This window comes from Apium graveolens, chromosome 6 (genome assembly GCF_009905375.1).
Source record: "Apium graveolens cultivar Ventura chromosome 6, ASM990537v1, whole genome shotgun sequence".
Lineage (NCBI taxonomy): Eukaryota > Viridiplantae > Streptophyta > Magnoliopsida > Apiales > Apiaceae > Apium > Apium graveolens.
In genome coordinates, this window is record NC_133652.1 from 132,760,420 (window position 1) to 132,768,482 (window position 8,063).

Consider the following 8,063-nt stretch of genomic DNA (forward strand, 5'->3'; position numbering starts at 1 on the left):
TCTGATAAATATAATGAATGAACGACAAATAAGTAACGAATCTTAAATATATTAACACTAAATTACAAATGAGTAACCGCCCCTATTATTTCCCGGTATCAAGCAAATTAATACCTCTTCTCTCCTGTTTGTGTTGTGCCTGTGCATCAATAGAGAAAGCAAAGAAACACAAGTCAATAAGCAGCACCCACAAACACACTCATAGTCTCATAGTAGGTCCATTATCATGCAAGAACTTTATAAGGCTTCTCCTAAATTCTGTCACTAAAAATAAGCCAAAAAATTCAAGAATTGAGGATAAATTTTACAAAAGGATCAGAGAGATGGGGTTCATCAAAATCAAAATCAAAATCAAAATCAATCATCAACCAAAACTATAAGGAAACAAAACAGAAAGCCAAACATTGAAAATTAAAACCACCCCGACCCCTCACCCCACTCCCCCACCCCACAAAAACCCACCTCTCTTGTTGATAATACTCACCATGAAATATCAAACAATGGACCTCACAGATTCCCAAAAAAACAACAACAAAAACCAAGCCACCACCACCAACTCCTCCACTCCCACCACCACTCAACACCACCATCTCCACCACAATCAATATGACAACAGATCTTCTTCATCTTTCAACATGGACCCCACTTCTATCCAACCTAATGAAACCACCCCACCAAACCAAACTTCAACTCCACATACCCCTTCTACTTCCACCACCGCCGCCGCCTCCACCTCAACTCCCTCCGCACAACCACTGGCAATCATCGACGCTTCTCTAGCCATCTCCACCACAAGATCCGAACCCACCGACACTTCAAAAAAGTCACCACTGTCGCCAAAAGATCCACTAAAGACCGACACACTAAAGTCGACGGCCGTGGCCGTCGTATTCGAATGCCGGCGACTTGCGCCGCCAGAGTGTTTCAACTAACACGAGAACTTGGACATAAATCAGATGGTGAAACAATTGAGTGGCTACTACAACAAGCTGAGCCTGCTATCATTGCTGCCACCGGAACAGGAACTATACCTGCCAATTTTTCGACACTCAACGTTTCTTTAAGGTCTAGTGGCTCAACACTCTCGGCACCGCTTTCAAAATCAGCACCGCACACTTTCCATGGCGCTTTAGCACTCGCGCATCATCCCTATGAAGAAGGGTTTTCTCATATGTTAGGTTTTCATCATCCTCATCAACAATCCCCGCATATTTTGACTCCTGAACAAATGGCTGGAATTTCAGTTACTGGTGATAGTGGTGGTACTGGTGGTGGTGATGAGGGCGGAAATGAGGACTACATGAGAAAAAGATTTCGCGAAGATTTGTTTAAAGAAGACGGACAAGGGCAAGGACAAGGAGGAGATGTTGATGGAGAATCGAGCTCACCGTCTAATAAGCATTTTAAGGGCTTGCCTAAGCAACAAGAAGCCGGGTCTTCTAGGCAGCAGCACCATACAAATATGGTGCCAGCTACCGCTATGTGGGCAGTAGCTCCAGCAGCTAGCAGTGGAAGCGGTAATACGTTCTGGATGTTGCCTTTCACTGCTAGTGCTGGCAGTGGCGTAGCAACAGCCACAGGAGGTGGTGGTGCTCAGTCTGATCAACCTCAGATGTGGCCTTTTGCTACGCCACAACCTGTGAACAGTAATACTATTCAAGCGCCGTTGAATTTTATGCCTAGGTTTAATGTTCCGGGTAATATTGAATTTCAAGGCGGACGAGCTAATCCGTTGCAACTAGGCTCAATGTTGATGCAGCAGCAGCAGCAGCAACAACAACAACCGTCTCAGCATCTCGGGTTAGGAATGAATGATACAAATTTGGGGATGTTGGCTGCTCTAAATGCTTATCCCAGAGGTGGTTTTAATATGAACTTGGACCAAAATCATCCATTGCATCATACACAACAACAGCACCAGCAGCAGCAACATCAACACTCTCAGGCTGAAGATAGTGGAGATGAGGACCCAAACAGTTCTTAGTGATAAAATTTCAACTTTGTGCTGGTTAGTCATTATTGAACATATACATGTTTGTTAATTATGCAATTAATTAAGGTTGTAGCATGAAGTAAACTAAGTTATTTGTTAAATTAATGTGTTATATTTGCATTATGGCAGGGTTTGAGTTTGTGAATCTTGTTCAACTTTGGGAGGTAAATCTGAGATGAAGTAATGTGGGTGTTTGAGGATCGAGAAAGGTAATTAGTTGTCAATCTATATGTATTTTGCTTGTCACTATTTTCTTGATTTTTTTATTTGATTTTGTGGAGAATTTGAGTTGTAATTTAATTGTTAGTTTGGTCCAAAATTAAGAGACACTAGTAGGAGTGAAGAGAGAAGACTGTATAGGAGGGTTTATGGGCTTGTGCTTGGTAGGAGTAGTATGTAATTTACTACTTGATTTAGCTGTACGAAAGGCATAAGAAAACCAGGAGGTTAAGATAATCGGAGTGATAATTAAGTTATTTATTTATTTAAATTCCAAGATTTGATCTTTCCTTTTTGCACATCGTAGCATATAAAACTATTGCTTTTTTGTATTCACATGGAAAATTTGATCAAGAAAAAGACCTTTGCATTCTATTTTTCCTTCTCCACTTTTTGCTCACCATTGGTGACTTTTTTGTTGATTAGTATCATGTGGGTCTGCTTAAGCTCTAAAAAGCAACGATCTAGTAAACCAGCAGCGATTAAACCATGTTAATGACTCACTGAGTTTGGACTAAATAGCTGCTGAGTTGACTCAACACTGTTGGTTCTTCTTCATTCACATGTTTCTGCAAGATACTACTGCATTCACACACACACACCAACTGATACTGACATTTGTTATTGACCTGTACAGTCATTCAGATGACTACCTCATTTTCACTAAATAATCATTTTCATCACATTTATTGTGTTTTGTTTAGAAATGGTCCCCTCAAAATATTACTAGTACCCTTTATTTTATTTTTTGCACTGAGCCAAGTTTTGATCTTGACTAGTACCGGTCCCAAGATTGCCTAGCCTATTTGGGTACATCTGTGGAATGAGAAATAGATTTTGAATTTTATACAAAAGGTAACAAATTGGTTTATTGGCAATGCAAACTTTCAGTTCCACTATTACTAATTCCGGAATCAAATTTAGTCGAATATGCTAAGGGTTTCAATTTTTTCAAATGAACGATTTGAAGACCTATTAATCTGGAAATAAATCTTAATTGATAAATCAAATGACACGTGCACGGTTTGTTAGTCGTGGAACTCATATATTATGTTTGCGCTGGGATTTATTTTATTTATGAATTATTAGACCAATAATATAATAATATCATCATTTGATAAGGGTTTCGACAAACTCTAACATTTCTCGTAAATTTGTGCTAAAATATTTTGAAAAATAAGTTAAAAATGATACAGTGCCGTGTCAACAAATTTAATTGTGCCCTTTTGTTGTACTCCGTAGTAATACAGCCGAGATTCGTACATGGTCACAGTCAAGTTCTCAAATCAACTTAAATTTGATGCAACAACATATTCATTTTACTTCTAATCTGACAGTATAAATTAGACAAAACTAAGTTATCAGGGCCTATTTTAAGGGTATGCGTGAACTGTAATTATTTCTATTTTTTTATTACTAAAAGTTACTGTCCACCGAGATTTGCATCAAGTTTGTAACATCAGATTTCAAAATTAATGTATTGGGCCATTTCCAACAGTTTCTCTATTTAAAATAATTCTATTTTAAATTTTCACCTTTTTCACTTCAAATTATTATTTCTTCTCCAACTATTTCTTTACTTCAAACCCATTTTATACATATAAAATTATGAACATTCATATATATATCACTGTATTATGAAATAATAATTGAAATGAACATGTATCAGTCCGTAATGAGTTACTTTATATGTATCATGTACCTTTAAATATAAAGTTGAGCATTGTATTATATTAAAAATAAAGTTGAAGTTAACTATTATTGGAGATGGATGGAATTTTGATTTCAACTTCAAATATAGAGTAATATAAAGTGAAGGGGGGCTTCCTTAGAGATGCCCTTAGTCATTTTAAAGCAACCATAGGAGCTTATCTTATCTTTTTCGATAAATATTGGATGTGATATCAAGTTTGTTTTTTGTTGAATGTGTGCGGTTCCACCGATTCATAATTTCAGTATTTTTACGGCGGGCTTGATAACAAGAGTATCATTGTGGCAATAGAAAGAAGATTGTTCCCCAAAATTTTATCTTAACGCAGGGCGAGTTTGAATTTGTGAGAGTATGCACTTGAGTTCCATAATAAGTTTCAACGGCCAATCAGTTATTTCTCAGTTTAGAACATTTTGGATCGGTGTTTACAAAGAAAAAAGGCGAATCCATAATATCGGCGGTCCGGAAACGTGTTAAGAAATTGAAATATATTCATGTTGCTTGTCCTCAACATTTTCTTAACACCGAAAATTGTTTACACCGAAATTGTTTACACCAAAAATAGGTAAATTCGTGTCAAAATTTCATATTGCTAAGCCCTAGACAATATGCTTTGGGGGGTGAATTATTTTATTTCATATTTGAAGTTGTGATTTCTGTACTTTCGGGTATTTTGTTTTTATAATTCGTATTAATTTTTGCTTGAAACTTTTGATTTTATTTGGCTGTTCTCTCAATCATATGTGTGCGTGCTATATATTTATTGTTTTTTTTAAATGAGTATAGATTTATTGTTAAAATTGTGATTTTTTATGCGATGTATATATATGATTTATTGGGGCAATAGTGGTGGGTTTTTGTGTTTTAAAGAGATAATTGAATATAGGTAATGGTGATTATTATGATCAAGATCATACTATTTTGTTATATCATTGGATATGATATAATTATCAAGTTTGCAATAATTTTTAAATATATCTATCTATTATTATTATTATTATTAGGAATTCAATGGGCTTTTATACTTTCTTGAATTAAAACGTAAATAAAATGATTAAATGATACTTTTAAATAAATTACAGTCGTTTAAGAATAAAGAAAACTGTAGAAATTCTGAAAACTGTCTTTAATACAAATACATACAACAGTGTATATCTGTATCAACGGTTAAGTAAAAGAATCAACGACTGTGACTCACTTAAAGTAACTGATGTGACACTTCAACGGATAAGGTAAATAGTTATCCGTTGATGATCAACACTATTTTATCCGTTGAGGGATAAAATTACCAGAAATATTTGTCTTTCAACGGATAATGAACATCTGTTGATAGAACAATTTTGGCTTTCAACGGATAGGGAATATCCGTTGATAGAATAAGTCTTACTTAAAGCCAACTTTGTTCTTGCAGCAAATTCATTTCAGGCTTCAAGGCAGATTACATAGAGGACATAAATTTATGAATAATTAAGCATACCTAGCTCACTTACTAATCTTGTGAATGTTGATCCATCAAGTGGCTTGGTAAATATGTCTGCAATCTTGCTTTTTCACTTGGAACAAAATGAAGTTACACTGTACCTTTCATCACATGTTCCCTATGAAGTGGTACTTGATGTCAATGTGCTTGGTTCTTGAGTGCTGTACTGGATTTTCAGTAATGGCAATGGCACTTGTGTTGTCACAGAATATAGGTATTTTGTCAACAGTTAGTCCATAATCAAATAGTTGATTTCCTCATCCATAGTATCTGTGCACAGCAACTACCAGCAGCAATGTACTCAGCTTCAGCTGTTGATGTAGAAACAGAATTTGCTTCTTGCTGAACCATGACACAAGCTTGTTCCCTAGAAATTGACAGGTGCCAGTTGTGCTTTTCCTGTCTATTTTGCACCTGCATAATCTGCATCTGAGTAGCCAATTAGATCAAACCAGACTCTCTAGGGTACCAAATTCCTAGATTTGGAGTCCCTTGAGATATCTGAAATTCTTTTAATAGCCACTAAGTGAGATTCTTTAGGGTCAGCTTGAAATCTAGCACAGAGACATGTAGAAAACATTATATCAGGTCTACTAGCAGTTAAATATAAAAGTGAGCCAACCATGCCTCTATAACTTAATGTCCACAGACTTTTCAGCCTTGTTTAATTCAAGCTTAGTGGCAGTGGCCATGGGAGTTTTTGCAGATGAACAATCCATTAAGTCAAACTTCTTTAAAAGATCAAAATATTTAGTTTGACTAATGAAAATTCCACCACTAACTTGTTTAACTTGTAAACCAAGAAATAAGTTAGCTCTCCCATCATGCTCATTTCATATTTACTTTGCATTAACTTAGCAAACTTTTTACAAAGCTTATCATCTGTAGATCCAAATATATATCATACATAAATTTGAACAAGTATTGTAGAGCCATTAACATTTCTAAAGAAAGAGTTTTGTCAACAGTACCTCTTGTGAAGTGATTATCTAGAAGGAATTTTGACAAAGTCTCATACCAGGCTCTAGGTGCTTGCTTTAGTCCATAGAGTGCTTTCAACAGATAATACACATAGTCTGGAAATTTTGGATCTTCAAACCCTGAGGTTGGCTTACATAAACTTCTTCCTCCAATTCCCCATTTAGAAATGCACTCTTGACATCCATTGATAGACTTTGAAATTGGCATTGCTGCATAGGCTAGAAAGATTCTGATGGCTTCAAGTCTGCAACTGGAGCAAATGTTTCATCAAAATCTATTCCCTCTTGTTGAGAATAGCCTTTAGCAACCAATCTGGCTTTATTCCTTATGACAATGCCATTTTCATCCATCTTGTTTCTGAATACCCATTTGTGTCAAGGAACTCTTGTTCTTTGGCTTGGGTACCAGCTTCCAACTTTGTTCTCTCAAATTGGTTAGCTCTCTGCATAGCTAAATCCAATCTGGATCCATAGAGCTTCTTCCACTCTTAGGTTCCTCCTGAGATAGAAACTACTATACAGACATTCATTGAGTAGCTTCTGTTTGCACTTTAGATGTGCATCACCAATGATCAGTTCAAAGGGTGATTCTTGGTCCATTTCCTTTGAGGTGGAAGATTGCTCTAGATGAGGTGGCCTCAGTATTGTCATGATGTGAGACAGAGTTGATTGGTTGAAACTCCCCCTGAGTTGTTGTCCTTTGCAGGAATTGGAGTTCTATCAACTGATGATGAATGATTATCCGTTGACAGACTGTGATCAACGGATGCTTCATTATGACTTCAACGGATGATGCATTTGTCTTTCAACGGATGCTGCATTGTCTTTCAACGGAGCTGAATTATGACTTTCAACGGATACATTTGTGCATTATCCAAGGGATTCTGAATCTTTTGAGTGTCTTATCATTCTCTCTTCACTATCATCACAATATCTCAATGTTGTCAAATTTGAGTCTTCATGTGTCCCTCATCTGTTAGTCCATCAATCTTTTTATCATCAAACACAACATGCACAGATTCCATACAATGTTGGTTCTTAGATTGTAGACCCTATGATTTTCCAGCAGATAACCAACAAATATCCCTTCATCAGCCTTTGCATCAAACTTCCCTTTATCAGATTGATTCTCAGTGTAAAGCATTTAACCAAAGACATGAAGAAAGTTTAAGTTGGTTTTCTTCTCTTGAACAACTGATAAGGAGTCATGCCTTTAGCTTGATTGATAAGAAATATTCTGAGTGTAGCAGGCACAATTAACAGCTTCAGCCCAGAAATAGTTGGACTTTGATTCTCTTCAAGCATTGTCTGCAGCCTCAATTAAAGATCTGTTCTTTCTTTCAACTACCCCATTTTGCTGAGGTGTTCTTGGAGCTGAGAACTCATGCATGATTCCATTTTCTTCACAGAACAGCCTCATTGTCAAATTCTTGAACTCAGTTCCATTGTCACTCCTGATATTCCTAACCTTCAAGTCAGGATGATTATTGACTTGCCTGATGTGATTGATAATGATTTCACTTGCTTCATCCTTTGATCCAAGAAAATAGACCCATGAAAACTTTGAGAAATCATCTACAATCACCAAGCAATATCTTTTTCTTGCAATTGACAATACATTGACTGGTCCAAACAAATCCATATGTAGCAGCTGTAATGGTTCATCAATTGTTGTTTCAA

At 36.3% G+C, this 8,063-nt stretch overlaps 1 pseudogene; it reads left to right on the forward strand.

Annotated features, from left to right (window-relative positions):
* Positions 1 to 213: 213 nt before the first annotated feature.
* On the forward strand, positions 214 to 2,507 carry LOC141668141 (transcription factor TCP8-like; annotated as a pseudogene).
* The last annotated feature ends 5,556 nt before the right edge of the window (positions 2,508 to 8,063 follow it).